Below are 16,223 nucleotides of genomic sequence, written 5' to 3'. Positions count from 1 at the left end.
TTTTGCTTTCTAGTTGAGCAGAGTTTGGAGAGGGAACAATTCTGATAGTTATTCATGGGGTATTCTTGTATTATACTAGATCCAATATCTTCATTATTGTTTCAGTGTGACTGAAAAAATGGTTGAAAGGGGAAAGCAGATTATGTAAAAAGTTGTATTTCCTATCTTTAATTCATTGTGGAGAAAGCAGACGCCTAAAAGCATTGGGGAACTGATGGACAGGAAACCATGGCCTCTTGGAGGCAGGATTCATGTCACATATACGCTATAGCAGCTGGGGCAATTATGGCTCCCAAGTCTATGGCTCTGCGAAAGAGTAGTCTCTGGAAACAACTGTAAATTATGGCTATTAGAAACCTCTCTCTAACAAAGTATGGCAGTAATTGAAAAAGTGAATTTGAGTGAAATTATCAACTTTGGAAACAGATTTTTTCCTGCTATTAAGGCTTCTGGGTTTTTTATGCTTGGTCGGGGCTGTGGCATGTTATGCTGACAGCAATCTATGCTAGAAATAAAAAAACCCTTCCTTAACCTTAGGTTCTCTGCCATTGGAAAGTATTGTGCAATCGGTTGTTAATCCACATTGCAATAATAAAATATACAACTTATCTCTAATAGCCTGACAGGATGCTTCATTTCAATCAATAAATAGTAATAATTTTGAAGCACAGCACTAGTAAAGAAGAATTGTCTTCCTGACAGGGAATGACATGGCTCAGTAAGCGGTAACAGTCTTAGGAAGCCATTATTCAGTGAGACTGGCAAACCAGGACTATCATTTTTGGTTCTTTTCAGTTAGGCCCATTGAATAATTTTATGGGAAACATAGTTGCTTTTTTGGAAAACCTTGTGTAAGGTTGTTTTATTACTCCATCATCCTCTGACTACTTGCAATATGATTTTCAATAGTGTTAGCAAAATCATAACCGTGCAGGTGCTCTTTGGACTTGTCATAATTCCACAACAAAGCAAAAGGATATTTTCTTCATTATTTGTTTTTTTATTCCTTTCAGTTCTTGCTCCCAGTTTACTAATATTTGGAAGAAACTTGGATCAGTATTTGGTTGGGTTGTTGGTACTGAAAACTCTCATTTCATAATAGCTTTAATATGCAAATCATCTCCTTTTTTGTTTCCCTGACTCATGAAGTTAGTGTGGATTATCATAACACTGATAAAACCAAGCCCAAGCATAAATGAGATGTCATGTAGGAATTCCACACTGAATTAGACTGTTGGCTTATCCTTATCTCTACTGGACTCTGTCTCCAGCAGTGACCAATGCCATCTGTTTAAAAGGAAGGTAAAAAAGTTACAGAATAACATGCCAATGGGGAGTTTCTTCCTGATCCCATTAGTTTATGGTATGGTTTACCTGAAGGATAAATGTTTACATCCCTTCCAGAATTCCTGGATCTTTGTTGAGTGTTTATGCTTTGGTATTGTTTAATCCTTGCTATTATAACAAATCAGAACCTGTAGATTATTAGTTAAATTTCATGGACTGTATAATACAGGTGGTTATTTTAGATGATTGCTATGATTCCTTCCGGTCTTGAAGTTTAAGAATGTATGGATTCTGAGATCATTTTTTTCCATATACGTGTGCAGTCCTTTTTTTGAACAGGCCTAAGCCTTAAGGTCATAGGTCATGAGACCTTAGATAAAAGTTGTAGCTTTTTGTGCGTGAAATGCAGAAAGGCAGTACTGGTATTGTGCCAAAACAAGTTAAATTTTATTTCTGGGAAATCGTACTTTTGGTTGTCGTGGATCCTTTTTACTGGCTCCTTGCTTGTTTGAGGACAATCGCAGGAGCACAAGAATGCCATCCACCATTACTAGCAATATGGCATGTCTTCTTACCATTGCTTTTTCACTATATCTGTCATTATGCATCTCAATTACCATTTTATTTTCCAGTACTAATAGATTTCTGGAAATTTGCAGAAGCCTTTCCTGTTTTAATGATGTTTGGTGGCTGCTAAAACTTTTATTCACTGCAGTTGACAGCTTTATTTTCTTCACAGGTTGTACCAGCTAAAGCTGTTAGTTTTTTCAACAGAAACTTTTACTTTTGACTCTTTGATCTTTTGTTTATGCTTTGGTCTCAGGTCTTATAGGAGGACAAGTCAGTTGGTCCTTTAAAACTCTATTGAAGTACACTCTGTGTGTAGACTTTGGTTTCTTGTTGAATCAAGAAAAAAATGAGAAACTGTCAGTGGCTTTATAAATTCTAGTAACACAGATGCTGATAATTTCAGTAGTACAAAGTTCTTTCTGATTATCCCTTTGACCATAACCAGCTACTGCGGAGGAACAATGTTTTGATTTTTTCTCTAACTTTAATCACAGAAATAAAATAAAGAAAATCACTTTTCCTATGGCCATAAATGCAGTGCGAGCAGCCCAGCTCTGATCACTGTACAGAAGGTACAACCAACCCAGCTCCCTTCCACTGCATAAGCAGTGCAGCCTCTGTCTTTGTCACATACATGTGCAGCATGGGCAGACTAGCTCAAATGTCCCCCTATTGAGCATGCAATACTTTCCCGTTCTCTGGTCCTGCCTTCTTCCCAGGAGCAGGGCCAGAAAGCAGAAGCCTGAGGAGGGAAGGAAGTTCCCAGCTGCTGCTGCAGCAACAGGACAGATGAAGGGAGCAGCAGCTATGCAGGAGCCCAAAGCCACATTTTAACCTCTTCCAGAATAGATGCACCCTCAGGCTGCCAGTGGACAACCCTGACGTACATAGTGACCCTGTGGGCCATGGATATTGTCCCCTGGGACAGTAACTCTTTATCTAGTCTAATGAAAGTGGACTGACAGAAATACTGAGTTATAATCTGGATGCAGTGCATGTCTTGGAAATGCCTCTCCTTAGACTTTTTTTTTAATAAATCTTAGGACGCTGGCAGACTTCATGGGCCAATCATGTCTTAAGTGGTAGCTTGGCTACATGTTCAAGCAATGTGTAATAATTCTGTAGCTGAGTTCTATCACACCTTAAATTGAGCATCTGGCTCAATGTACTCCAAGCCTCAGAACCCTTCAAGACTCCAGTGTACTCCTGAACCTGGGAATGCCAGTCAGTTGATTGGTGCTCCTAGCTGTGGGAATGTACTGAAGACCTTCGCTCTGGTGTATTCCTGTGACTGGGGTGTGCCAGTCAGCTGATCACAGCTCCCCCTGCACTCGCAGGATAGTGTGGCACGGCAGAAGGTATGATTGTTAAGACTGGGAATCGGATCTGATGGTGCCCTTAAAGCAGTTGTCTCTAACTTTTTTAAGTAGATCACCTTTGGCATTTAAAAGCAACCCAAGATCTACTGTGCGCTGCTGCTGCCGCCGCCACTCCCTCCCCCCCATCTAGCAGGTAAGTCTGTGGAGAGGGAAGCAGGGGGAAGATTGAGGCAGAGGGAGAAAAAATTATTTGGGGGCACACCTCCTCAGCAGGTAAGTCCCACCCAGCCAGGACCCCACTCCACTTACCTCTGCTCCTGCCTCTGCAGCACTGTCCCTTACTGTGGGGGCCTCGATCTAGTCTCTGCCCCTTTCCTCCCCCACAAACTAACCTACTGGGCTGGGGTGCATATGTGCATGCACACGGGCACTCAGCCCCCCGCCCCAGCCTTGGATCGATTCCAAAAGGCTCTGCGATCTACCGGTAGATCGAGAGCCACTGGTTGGTGACCGTTCCTTTAAAGGAACATCTATCAAGGGCCTTAGTTCCAGAGGAGTACATAGCTGGAAATTGGCTTCACATTCCATGAGGACAAACACTCCACAGTTTTGTCTACTTTTAAAATATTGTAAGAATAGTGTCCTTGTCATATTTTGACTTTTTCTAGCAAAAGTGATAAAATATTACTTAAAATTAAAAGTAAAGCTACTTCTAACATTCCTGGTGAATAGCGCTTTGAGGCTTCACTCATTTGTGACTATTTGCATGGGTATGGGATATGTGCTGGTCAAAAAATATTATAGAATCAGGCTTTTAATAATTAGTCAGTTAAGACTTTGAACCTGAACTGAGTACTACCTCTGTTTAAAAAAAAGTCAAGTTTATTTCATCCGCAATATTTGGAACTTCCCTCATATTGAAATTTCTCAAATGCATTTTTAGACACAGACTAAACAGTGGTTAGACTTACTGTTAGTATTAAAAGCAAATCAAGAGATTATATATCTCACAGGCACTTAGTCTTATGGAATTGTTAAGGTATGCATTATACCTGGCAAATGATTTTTTTTAACAACATGTGGTAGTGGGTTTTTTACTTAGTATGTATACATTCAAGGCTATAGAGGACCATACAAAGTTAGAAATTATACATTATAAATTTAAGAAATAATAATAAACAATCCTTTAAAAAATAAAGCAACACAATATAGTTGACATGAATTAATGGAAAGAATGGCATCTTTTAGTTGCCGGTTAAAATCACTGTATGAATAATAATACCTTGTTGAGTACTTTTTAGTTGGCTTATTCTTGAATACATATTCAAATAATTAACTTCTTTGGCTTTTATATAAAGAAATGCCCATCCTGATTAACATATCTAAAATGAAACTGTAGTGAAAATTACTTACTGCAAGCTACAGACCTGGCTCTGAAAACCTCACTCCTCTAAAAGTCTTATTAACTTCAATATGACTGTGTAAAGGAGAATTTGCAGGTCTGAACCTAAAGCCAGTGTGTGAATTTCAGAGGGGTGAGCTGAGCCACCCTGTAAGGTTTGAAAATCATAACCCTGGGGGGGGAGGGGGACTCCAATCAGATTGCTCCTTCCAATGAACTGGTTAAATTTTTTTTGCAGACCCCCCCTAAAAGTCAAAGTGTAATTTGAACCTGCCTAAAGACCTAACCTGAGGAGAAGGTAGAAAAATTAGGAACCTGGGCAGAAAACAACAAAATGATATTTGACTTGTAATTTATATGGTCATTTGGGTTAGGGGACCTACAAATGTGTAAATTGAATGATGAGCAATCTGCATAAGACTACAGTTTAGCAAGGTATTTAAGATCATGCCTAACTTTAAACATTCTCCCATTTAAAGTTCATGCATGCTTAAGAACCTTATAATGTCTAAAATACTGTACCCAAAGAACTTCGTCTGCCTAAATGATGAAAGGCACTTAGATATGATAGTGATCAGCAAATTAGACATCAGTTTGGAGTCTATAATAAATTTAGATATTCACATGCACAGCGGCATGCCATAAAGCAAATAAGTAAAGATTACTTCTTGTTCAGCTGATACATGCTAGACTGGACATTATGGGTGCTGACAGACATGGGGGGAAAAAACACAACCTACTGCTTTACTGGAAGAGGAAGCACAGTAGTTTGACTTGTCTCTGCGGAGTCTGTATAGATTGGGTGCTTCAGTGGGACTTTTGGCACTTTTATCTAATAGCTGATTTAGTCAGCTATTAGATAAAAGTGCCAAAAAGCCTCACTGAAGCACAGGATCTGTACAGACAGACATTGGTTAAGCGATGCCTCTTGTGGGCATGTGCTGTGCTGTGTGCTGGGGCACGCCGAGCTGAGAGTAAAGTGCTGTTTTGCGGTGGGGGGGTTTCACATTTGTAAGCAGCCAATTATGATTCTGATGTACCTGAGCCAGGAATATTGACCAATGTATAATATTTATAAATTAAAGGAAGTTCAGAACAAGAAAATTTATCAGAGATGTGGAACTGGTTTATGAGGCAACATCAAAAGAACACAATATCTACTTGGGGTGTGCGAAGAGGGCTGTATTTGATTCCGATTCAGCCCAGTTTGGGGGGCAGTATTCAGTTCACTCATTAGGATCACTGTCCCAATTCAATACAGCCAAATCCGAATCCGAATTGAATCTTCAGATTCAAAGAATTGCTGATTTGGCCATGGACACAGCTTTAAATGTTTTTTCTACATACCTTAATGTACCAGATGTGGCTTGTGAATGCTGAGATGGTGGGGCGGATAAAGCGTCCCACAGGAGTGTGGGGGGGCCCCCTGCATGCTTGGTGGTGGACCCCCCCATCCCTCACAGGCTTGGCGATCAGGTGAGGGACCCCGGGTGCGCCCCCAGACCCAGGAGACACCAGGCACCGAGGCAGGGGGCTCCCCCTGGTGCTCTGTGGCTTATCTGGAAGTGGACGAGAAGTACTTCTGGTCCACTTCCAGGTCCACCGCTAAGTGCACGGGGACTTTCTATCCACCCTGCCATCTCAGCGTTCAGGAGCCGTGCCTAGTACCTTGAGGTATGTAAAAAAAACATATAAAGCTGTGTCTGTGGCCAAATTGTCAACTCTCTGCAAATCGAATTGAAGGCTTCCTATTCAATTCAGAGAGAGTAATGGGTCTCCTGATTCGATTCAGATTCTGAGATTTCTGAGCCACTGAATCGGACTGAATCTCCTCCAAATCAAATCAGCGATTGAAGCTTTGCACAGCCCTAATATCTACCATTTGGTTAAGTGACTGATAAGACAGGAGTATAACAAGTTAACAAAAATATTTGAACGTTGTAAGCAGCATTAAGGGCTTTGAAACATGGGAGTACAGAAGAATTAGATCAAGAGAGAAAGAGAGAATTTAGGCTACATAACTCGTGAGATGGAAAGTACTGGAAACCCCATCACTTTAGACATGGACAAGTATCATTTTGCCAGGGCAGGTGCAAGCATGAATCTTTTCCCCATCCCCAAGTCAGAATGGCCAGCTGCCAGATATCTGAACCCTGTTCAGCAACTTTAAGCTCAGACGCTGAGGAGCCATAGGATCTGCAGCAAAAGAGTGCTATGGAGGGTATGGGCAGCATGGCACAGCTATGTGACACGGATTCCCCTGTGCCAGATTGCAACTCAGCAGACTAAAATGGACATCTTTGTGAGTTGCATCTGGCCTGCAGGCCAGAGGTTGATGACATTCACTTAAGATACTGAAACTCTACAAAACACTAGGAAATATACTGGCAAGCATAATACTACACTGGTAGAGAAATAGAAAATGAGGGATAATATTGGGAGGTCACTTTCCTGCCTAACTTCTGTGGGTCCTCCAGTCTCCACTTAGGGAAATTTTCTGTTGCCTTTACTGGAAAAGTTTACCTAGGTAATGACCAGAGATCCTGGTTTTTCTCTGAGTAAAAATAATAATAATCCTCAATTTTCAGTTTAAAAAAGGTAACCCTAAATCTACATTTTTCTATGATTAAAATGAAACTCCACTATCCCTGCTAATATGTAGTATTACTTTTTTTAAACCAAAAATTGGCAATATTTTTTTTTATCAGAGAAAAGTAGAATCCCTGGTAATGACTGAAGGATTAGCTGATTAGTCTCTTACCTTTAACAATGGCAATCCCTAATGTTTCTGAACTCTGGATTATGTAATAGCCTTTGTATTTGACTGTTACAACTTTTCTGTCAATTTTGGTGACTTTTTCCTAGCAGAACATTATTTAAGCAGACACTTTAAGTAATGATAAAATGTGAATCACCACTGAGCAGAAAGACTTTAGTAGACAAAGCAACTTGCTATTTGTGCATATTGGCAGTCTTGTGCAACAAACCCACCTTCTGAGGAATTCTGTTGCTGGCAAGGAAAGAAATCCATATACAGTATAAAGAAACTCAGCTAGTAATAATGAGGCAATCATTACTGTGCATCTGATTCCATGCTCAACATATCCTAACTCCTCATTCAAACTGAACAAAGTTAGCAACAGGTATTTAAAATCCTTTAAATATCCTTTAGCTAAAATCCGTTAAATGCCTAGCAGATTTGGAGTTTGTTTTGGTATCTTAATATAAAATTTATTTTGGAGAGTATAAAGTCCATTATTTAGAATTATGATTTGGTTTAATATTGCAAGGGCAATTAATCACCTTTTCCTGAAATGTCTGCTTAACCTCCTACTTCAATCCCAAAACAGTCCCCCTCCCCCAAAACATTAATATCATTCAGCCACAAAAAGTTTTGATATAGTAATTTTGTAACCTTGTCTATGTAGTCAAATCAACCTCAAGCAATAGTTGTAATGATTAAAACAATCATATGTCACTTGTGAGTTAATACAGGGCAACTGCATAATTAGCTGTATATTGTCAGGTTTCCTAGTCACAGAACTTTGTACTTTGGCCTCAGTACTATTGTAGCTGTCTGAGATTACTTATTATTTCATTAGCATCCAGTTTCCTTCTTCGATTCAACAGTACGGTCGATGCAGTAAGCAACGCAGACTGCGTGTCTTATTTCCCCTCCCATTTCTTCCCCTACCCCAACCATAGCTACTCATTTCTGGTATGTCATATTTAATATTTAGGTATTGTAGCTCAGTACTAGAGGAATAATTATTTCTTAATCATTCTGCCTTTAGGGGGTCTCCTTTCACGTTTCTGAGGAAAAAGGAAAGCTTTGGTCATTGGGGGTGAGTGCTTCTGTGTTTTCTTTGTAAAGATAGCTCTCTTGTTAAGGCAAGACACTGTGTGTTGAATTCTAATTCCTTTGTGCAAGGGCCAGCCTGTTTCAAAGCAACCCAATGACTAGAGGTGTTCGGATGCTCCAGCCTTGTGATTGACTAGGTTGACTGTGCTTTTTATGTGTGTGTAGAATTCTAAAAGTTGGTGCACCACAGATGAGTAACTGTGAAGTTTAATGCCATAGCGGAGGTGGAACTGCATATCTTCTCTCCCCCAAGCAGGTTTTCTCTGGGGTTACATTTTGTAGGCACTCTGAAGTTCAGGTACCTTTTCTTGTAATCTTTATTGTTTACTGCAGCACAGTGTTACCGCTTTGAGAGCAGGTTGTTGTGTGTGTGTATGATGTAAATATCCCATTTTAAATGTATGATGAAGTGTTTTAGAGTCAAGCTGTAAAATTGATGTTGTTTGAAAAGGAATCCTCTCTTAAAATGGTAAAGAAATATATTGATGCTATTTAACTGCAGTATTTTTAATTCATAAAAATGCAAACTTGGAGAAGCAAATCATACAGTTTCCTTTGATATATTATACATTTGATAAAGATTCAGAAGGCATACTTTATTTCTGAGGTTGGGGATTTTGGATTTAAATTAACACTGGATTAGTTATCTGTCTCTGTCAAGATTACAAAGAGCTTTTGTTGTGATCCATCATAGGGCTTTTGTGTTATATACTGTATGCAGAAGCCATTAACAGGAAGAATAGATCAATGCTGTGAGAAAAAATGTCATCAGATAAAAACTGAGCCTTAAAAAAGCAATTTCAGATTGCATAGCAAGTTTTTTATACAGTACATTAATATATAGTTTAGTCTTCTAGGAGTGGAGAAGAACTTGCAGTCAAAAATTATATAAACATTTTGGCGTTACCTAAATAAAACCCAAAATACTTTCAGATTTTTAAATAAAAAAAAAATGTGTGCACATCTTACTGCAAGAAAAAAATGAGCATAGAATACAGGGTACTCTGAAGAATAGTTACTGTTGCTAACAGAAAACTAATTCTCTACTTTTGAAATGTGTGTAAGATGCAATCCATACATCAGGTATCCACAATCCATACATGGCTTTTAACAAACTAGACACCAAATAAATCTGCATATTTATTAACAATAGGTCTTTTGGTGGTACCTGGTTCTAATTGTTTTTTTGTTGTTGTGTTATAATGATTTTTTGTATTTGTTATTTATCTCTGAAATTACAATTCTGTATTGCAAACGAAATGAAAACAGATGCAGACCAGAACTTGAATAAAGTAAAATAATTATTACTTAACAAATTGACACCTTTACTAATTATCTAAGATACAGAAAAATAGACAAAAAACAAAAAAAGTGGATTAGTTTTAAAACTCAATTATTTTTAGATTTGCAGAGAAGAAAGTAATCTGTGAGCTATCCTTTGAGCAGATTATTCCTACCTGAATTGAACTTCAGAAATAAGTAACTTTTCCCACTAAACAAAACTGTGGAGGTTTGCAATTTTGATGTGTTATTTATCTTATCTGAAGCATATTGCATATATTCTTTTCAGTAGTGCTCAGTACAAATTCTGAATAGGTCTGTACAGAGAGGAATGGCTCAAGTAGCACTTGAAGGTCTATCCGTCAACTGCGTAAGCACAAATCCAGTGGCCTGGAACTCAAGTAAGCGCTATACAAGGCTTAGAGGGGTACCAGTTTCTAGTCAAACTCATATGCTTGAGTAAAGCAGGATTCAAAGTATAAATCTCTTGATAACACCAGTTGAAGTTGTGAGAGGTTAAAGCAGTGATTCTCAACCAGGGCACCACAACACCTTGAGGTGCCTTGAGATCCTTTCAAGAATGCCACAGGGTCCCACACAATGTCAACTTTCTTAGATCCTGTTTGAATAGAATAATACAGTGTGAGACTTTCTAAAGTATAAATATTTTGTCATTTACTTTGATAGCTTTGCTGTAAAAGCTTGCCTTCTCTTCTGAAATTTCATTGGCACTGTTGTTAGTTTAGCTGCACTGGCAGACACATGTTCAAGTAGTTAAGCATGTGTTAAGTGCCCCCTTCATATTGCAAAGTTGTTAGCTTTCAAAAGGGGGTTATCTCCTAACATGTACTAACCTGAATACATCACAACATTCCAATGATTTGCAACTGTTGCAAGTGAATCTGGACACCATCCTGTCATACAGGTTTCCCTTGCCAACCACGCTTTTGACTAACCGTGGTTAATGTTCTGTATGCCATTTTGCCTACCACAGTTCTGTGACTAACAAACTAGGTTTTCTTTCATTACTCATAGGCGGAAGGAGGAAAAAAAATTAGTGGGGACTGAGTGCACACATGCGCACACACTTCCCCCCAGGTGGGAGAGTCTGCAGGGGAAGGGTGGGAGAAGGGGAAAGGGCTGTGGGGGGAGGGCTGCAGCAGTGAGGTGTGGATTCAGGGAGCAGAGGCTAAGCCCAGCTGCAGCTTGCCCATGCCCCATGCAAAGATCAGGGCCCCATGTGTTCCCCCCCCCACTCCTCCTTGGCTCCCTGGCACTGTGCCACCTCTGGAGGAGCAGCTAGGCTCCAATTGTCCCTTGACATGGTCCAGCTGGGGCCCTGTTCACGGTGAATCGGGCCCTGCCTAGGCCAGGCCATGGGGTAGTCAGAGCCCAGCACCGCCTCCAGAGGCAGTGCGACACCGGGGAGCCAAGGAGGTGGGCAGGGGGGTATGTGGGCCCCCAATCTTTGCATGGGGCATGGGCAAGCTGCAACTGGGTTCAGCATCTGCTCCCTGTGTCCGTGCCTCACTGCCAGAGCTGCCCTATCAGCAGTGTCAGGGAACAGCAAGCCCGCTCGCCACTGTGCCCTGCTGCCCTGGTTCTCTCCCCTGTGACCCAGCACGGCAGGGATCAGAGAAGATGAGTGAGGATCTCCTCTCCTGCCGCTGCTTGCCCTGTGCTACCTCCTGTGCTTGGGGCTGAACTGAGGGCAGTGGCCCTCCCCCCAGCGAGCCACCCACTGCCTTGTCCTGCTCCCTGCTGGGGTCCCAAGCCCCAAGCACTGCCTGTCTGGGCAGCAGCCCCAGCCCTGCCCAGCTTCCTCCTTACAGGAGCCTCAACCCCCTCTCCCCGACGTACCAGCTGCTGCCAAGTGCAGATGGTCCCACAACTCAACCCAGCCAGGGCACCATTCAAGCCCCTAACCCATTTTCCCCATAAGCCTGTGGTTTTTCCAACTGGGTTTTGCCAATGACAGGAACTTCCAGGAACCTAACCCCTGCGGTTAGTGAAGGAAACCTGTACAGCTTTGTGTCTTCTCTCTGCTGTTGCTTTTACCAGTGGAGTTGCCTTTGGCTGATAACCAGGGATCAGGGTTTTCCATTTCCCACGAGAAAACAGAGAAAACTATGGATTTTCCTCTTATTGGAGGAAAGCACAAATTTCTCATTTCACCTGGGAAGCCTGTGGATTTTGCAGTTTTGCAAAGGGTTCTCTGGAGGCTTGCAGAGTTCTAGCATGCTGGGGGGAGCGGGAGGAGGGCAGTCACAGGAGGCACCACGTGCACGTTTATGCACATGGCTGCCAGGTAACCTGGAGAGCAGATCTTGTGAGTAAGTGGGCTGCAGGGAGATTGAGGCCCCCATAGGGAGGGAAGGAGTTGGGCAATGTTGAGGTGGTCAGTGCTTGGGGCCCAGGGCTGCAGTGCATGGCCACAGAACTGCCGTGGGGAGTGGGACAGGGTTGCAGGTGGCTTATTGGGAGGGGCCAGCTCCCCACCACTGCGTGCACTCCCAGGGGCTAGAGGACTCGTGCCCCCTAGATCTCTCCAGGGGTGGGTTGCCTGCTGTGGGATCAGGCTCCCCACCCTGCTGCCCTCCCTCAGGGCCTCCACAGCCTGGTGGGTGAGACCCACTGCTGCAGGGCACAGCAGGTCCACGCAAGGATCTCCTTGTGGATGTGAGCTCCACTCTGCCCCAACGATGCTTCGCCCGTGCGTGCCATAGGAGCAGGGCCAGCAGAATAGGGGGTGTGTTCCTTGCTGCTGCCATGCGTGCAGGGGACACGTTGCCAGGGCAGCACAGAGCTCACAGCAGGAAGGAGATCACCATGCGGCCCAGCTGTGCCCTGCAGCACTGCGTCGCACCCGCTGGGCTGTGGAGGCCCTGAGGGAGGGCAGCAGGGCAGGGAGCCCAAGCCCACTGCCGGCAACCCACCCCCAGCCCAGCGCACAGATCTGGCGAATATGAGTCATTTCCGCCCCCCCCGGAAGTGTATGCAATGACAGGGAGCCAGTCCCTCCTTCCACCACCCTCCTGGATGAGCTACCTGCGATCCCATCCAACTCGCTGCTGAGGTCCTGTGGTCGTGCATTGTGGCCCTGGGCCCCATGCCCTGCACACCGCCCAGCTGGCAGCAGACCCTGCCCAGCAAGGCTGCAAAAGCCATGGGGGAGGGCAGCAGGGCATGAAGCCTGAGCCTGCAGCAGGCAGCCCACCTTACCCCGTCCCACACACAGATCTGGGGGGGCTTAGGTCCCTCCTACCTACCAGGAGTGCATGGAGTGGTGGGGAGTTGACCCTGCTCCCAAAGGAGGAAGGCAGCAGGGCGGGGGTGGGGGGTGGAGGCGGGCTCCATATTCTGCTCTGCTGCAGCAGTCACTGCCTTCTGCCAGGGTTAAGGGGCTTTAGACCTAGGTCTCTGGCCCCATAGGCCTGGCAGCTGAGGTTGGCAGGGGCCTGTGGGTGGGGAATGAGGGGCGTGAGCAGGGCTGGTGGGGGGAGTGAGGGGCACAAGCAGGGCCAGGGGGGTGTGAGGGGACTTTCATTTTAATCTTTCATTGCGGGGGGAGTTATCAGAGAATTTGCTTCTTTTTTTTAATCGGTGAAAGCCAGGATCTGTGCTGCTAACCATAAGTTTAATGCAGACCAAACCATTACTACTGCAAAAAAATGTAATTTTATCCTATTTTCTGTTGCCCACAATTTTCAATAACTCTTCTTTTTAAATTAAAACATTCCCCAAATGATTACAACTAAAATGTTTCTGTGAAAATTGTCTTTTCAACTGTGTAGGTTATTTTAAACTGAAACAAACCCTTCTTTCCTCTCGTTTTCTAGTGTAAGAAATGTTGCTGCTTTTTTCAGTCCACATGACTCAATAAAATTTGGCAAAGAAATAATTTCATTATGATCTGTATTTATGAGCAAAGCCACAATACTGCAAAAACACAAGTGTAAAATTAAATGTTTTGGGGCTTTCTTGGAGGCCCAATTTGGAAAGAATTTAATTATATTTAATAAAAATTGTGAATTCAGTGGAATCAATATTTCTTAAAGCTTCAGTAGATCCTAAATTCTGTCTCCTTTGTGACATCACATCAACATTGTCAGCCAGACTTTGTGTCATATATGATTCATCTTTTTAACAACAACAACAACAAAAATCAGGAATGGAAAACATAAAATATTCACAACATCCCACTATAGAAAACATTATTTATATTTTCAAATGTATAACTGTTTTTGCATTTATTAAAATTCATACCGCCTTTGGGGAAGAGAAGTGAGCCAGTGAGATCTTTCTGTTATAAAACTGTCTAGAAATCGAAGAAATTGGAGAATCATCATTTTAATATATTTTTGCTACAGGGTCCATAATCCCAATTATTTCTATTACTTTTCCAATGAATTTCTAAAACCACTGGATTTACATAGTAGTTGGTGGTATATGCCTGTCACTAATGGGTTGAAGAGTTCCTTCCTTCCTCTAATGCCATTTCTTTTCATACCCAGGCCCCAGTCCTGCAATGAGAAGTGCACAAATTCCCTTGCACAATTCTCATTTCTGGATTGGATCTACAGTATAAAAGCCTCTTCCTTTTTGTTTCTATGGTAACTAACACAACAGTGCCTGAGTGTTTCTGAAGGACAAGTAAAAACATAGCCTGACAGTAAAGAGAACCACCTTGACTTGACTTCATACTGTTTATTATTACAATTCTGATTTTAGACATCTGATTTGCAGTCCATTTGAGTTGTATCAAATCTATGGTATTGTTGTTAATAGACCACTGGTCTGAAAAAAAATATAAATGCATATTTTATAATTTATCTCCACATATAATTGTAGTAGAACTAATGTACTCATGCAATATTTCCATAAGTCCTGATTTGCATAAATGTAAATATGTATTGCATTTTTTTGCAATTATGTTAAACAGTGTTCTGATAATAAAGGACCAGATTCTTGTGAGTCCTACCTTATTGTACAGATGCCCTACTGATTTCAACAAAAGTGTAGTAGCTAACGTGATCTGCTAATAGCTAGTTAGCATGAGCAAAGGTACATGAATATGGCCTCAATTCTGATGCTGTAACATCAGTATTACATAATACATCTTTCATTGCTGTGTTTCCTGCAAGGTTCTGAATGCTACATTGGTGCTTATATAAAAGTATATTTTGAAATGCAACTTAATCTCTGAATTTTATTCATTTTTATGTCCTGAACTTGACTCCTTATTCTTTCTTCCAAGCCAACCAAATGGCTTTTTCTGCTAGTTCTTCTTACTGTTTTCATAGATGAGATTTGGGATTCATATGTAAGCAACTTTCAGGCTTTCCTGAAGTCTGTATGCACTACATTCTGGTAGCACATTACTATCTAGGCAAACGCATATGTTGTTGGGATTTGGTTTTGGGGTTGTTTTTTTTTTAATTGTATTAGATCAATTGTCTCCAACTTTGAAACATACTAATAGCAGGGAGAGAAATAGTAGTTATATTTGGGGATATTTTAAAATATAGGTAAAAATGTGGCAATATACAGGCACAAAAAATCACTAAAGAAATTGTAAGGGTCTCATTTAAACTCATTAAAGCGAGGACATTTAGTACTGCATTTTAGTGTATTGCATAGGACATACAGATACATGACCTTCATTAAAATTAAGGAAATGCTGTCAAGGTTAGTAGTCCCAAACTTAATCAAAAGTAACTTATGTAAAAGTCTTTCTGAACCTGAAATTTATTTAGCCTTCTGGAAGCAAGACAAAAACAGATTATATTCCAGTTAGTTTTCTAGGCAGCATCTGTGGAGCATCAGGTGTTTTTTTACAATTTATATATAAACTGTGCTATTATTCCTGTTAACCTATCTGACTGTACTTGATGGGAAATTCTGACCTATTACCTCACTAATTGGTGTTTACATTTTTCACAGGATTGCAGTAATCTAACATTTCTTTTTACCTCTTGCAGTTTTGAAACATTCCTACACAGGATTGTTCTGCAAAAGGAAAATGACCTCTCTGCCTCTGGTGCTCCCTCCAGTATTCCTTCAGCATTAACAGCAAGATGAAATTGGCACCATCTTTGTCACTTTAACAGTGCTGGTCCTGCTGGGAATGTGTTATGTGTATTCAGGAGTAGAAGTGCCACAGGCAAATTCCTCTACTGTTGTGGTGGACACCTTAAAAAAGGTGACATTTTATAAGGAAAATGTCCCCAGAAGCCCTCAGCAGCTGAAGAAGTTTGGCTATATAGGCATGTAACATAGATTAAATAACTATCTCACTTTCCAGGAAAATTTATTCAAATTCCGTGAAAACTGTACTTTGAAAAATGTAGTAATTGTTTTTCATAAGTGCTGTTATACATTGCTTTTAAAATAGCAGTAATTAAGGGAAGAAGACAAAAATAAATTTCATCCACTTAAAATAGTTGTTATATCTCTCAGAATGTGTAATGTAGTGGATATTTTAATGAAAATATAAAATAAA

The sequence above is a fragment of the Crocodylus porosus genome, unplaced genomic scaffold (genome assembly GCF_001723895.1).
Source record: "Crocodylus porosus isolate Cpor-Errol unplaced genomic scaffold, CroPor_comp1, whole genome shotgun sequence".
In the NCBI taxonomy this organism is placed as follows: Eukaryota; Metazoa; Chordata; order Crocodylia; family Crocodylidae; genus Crocodylus; species Crocodylus porosus.
Note: the sequence above shows the minus strand (reverse complement) of the source record.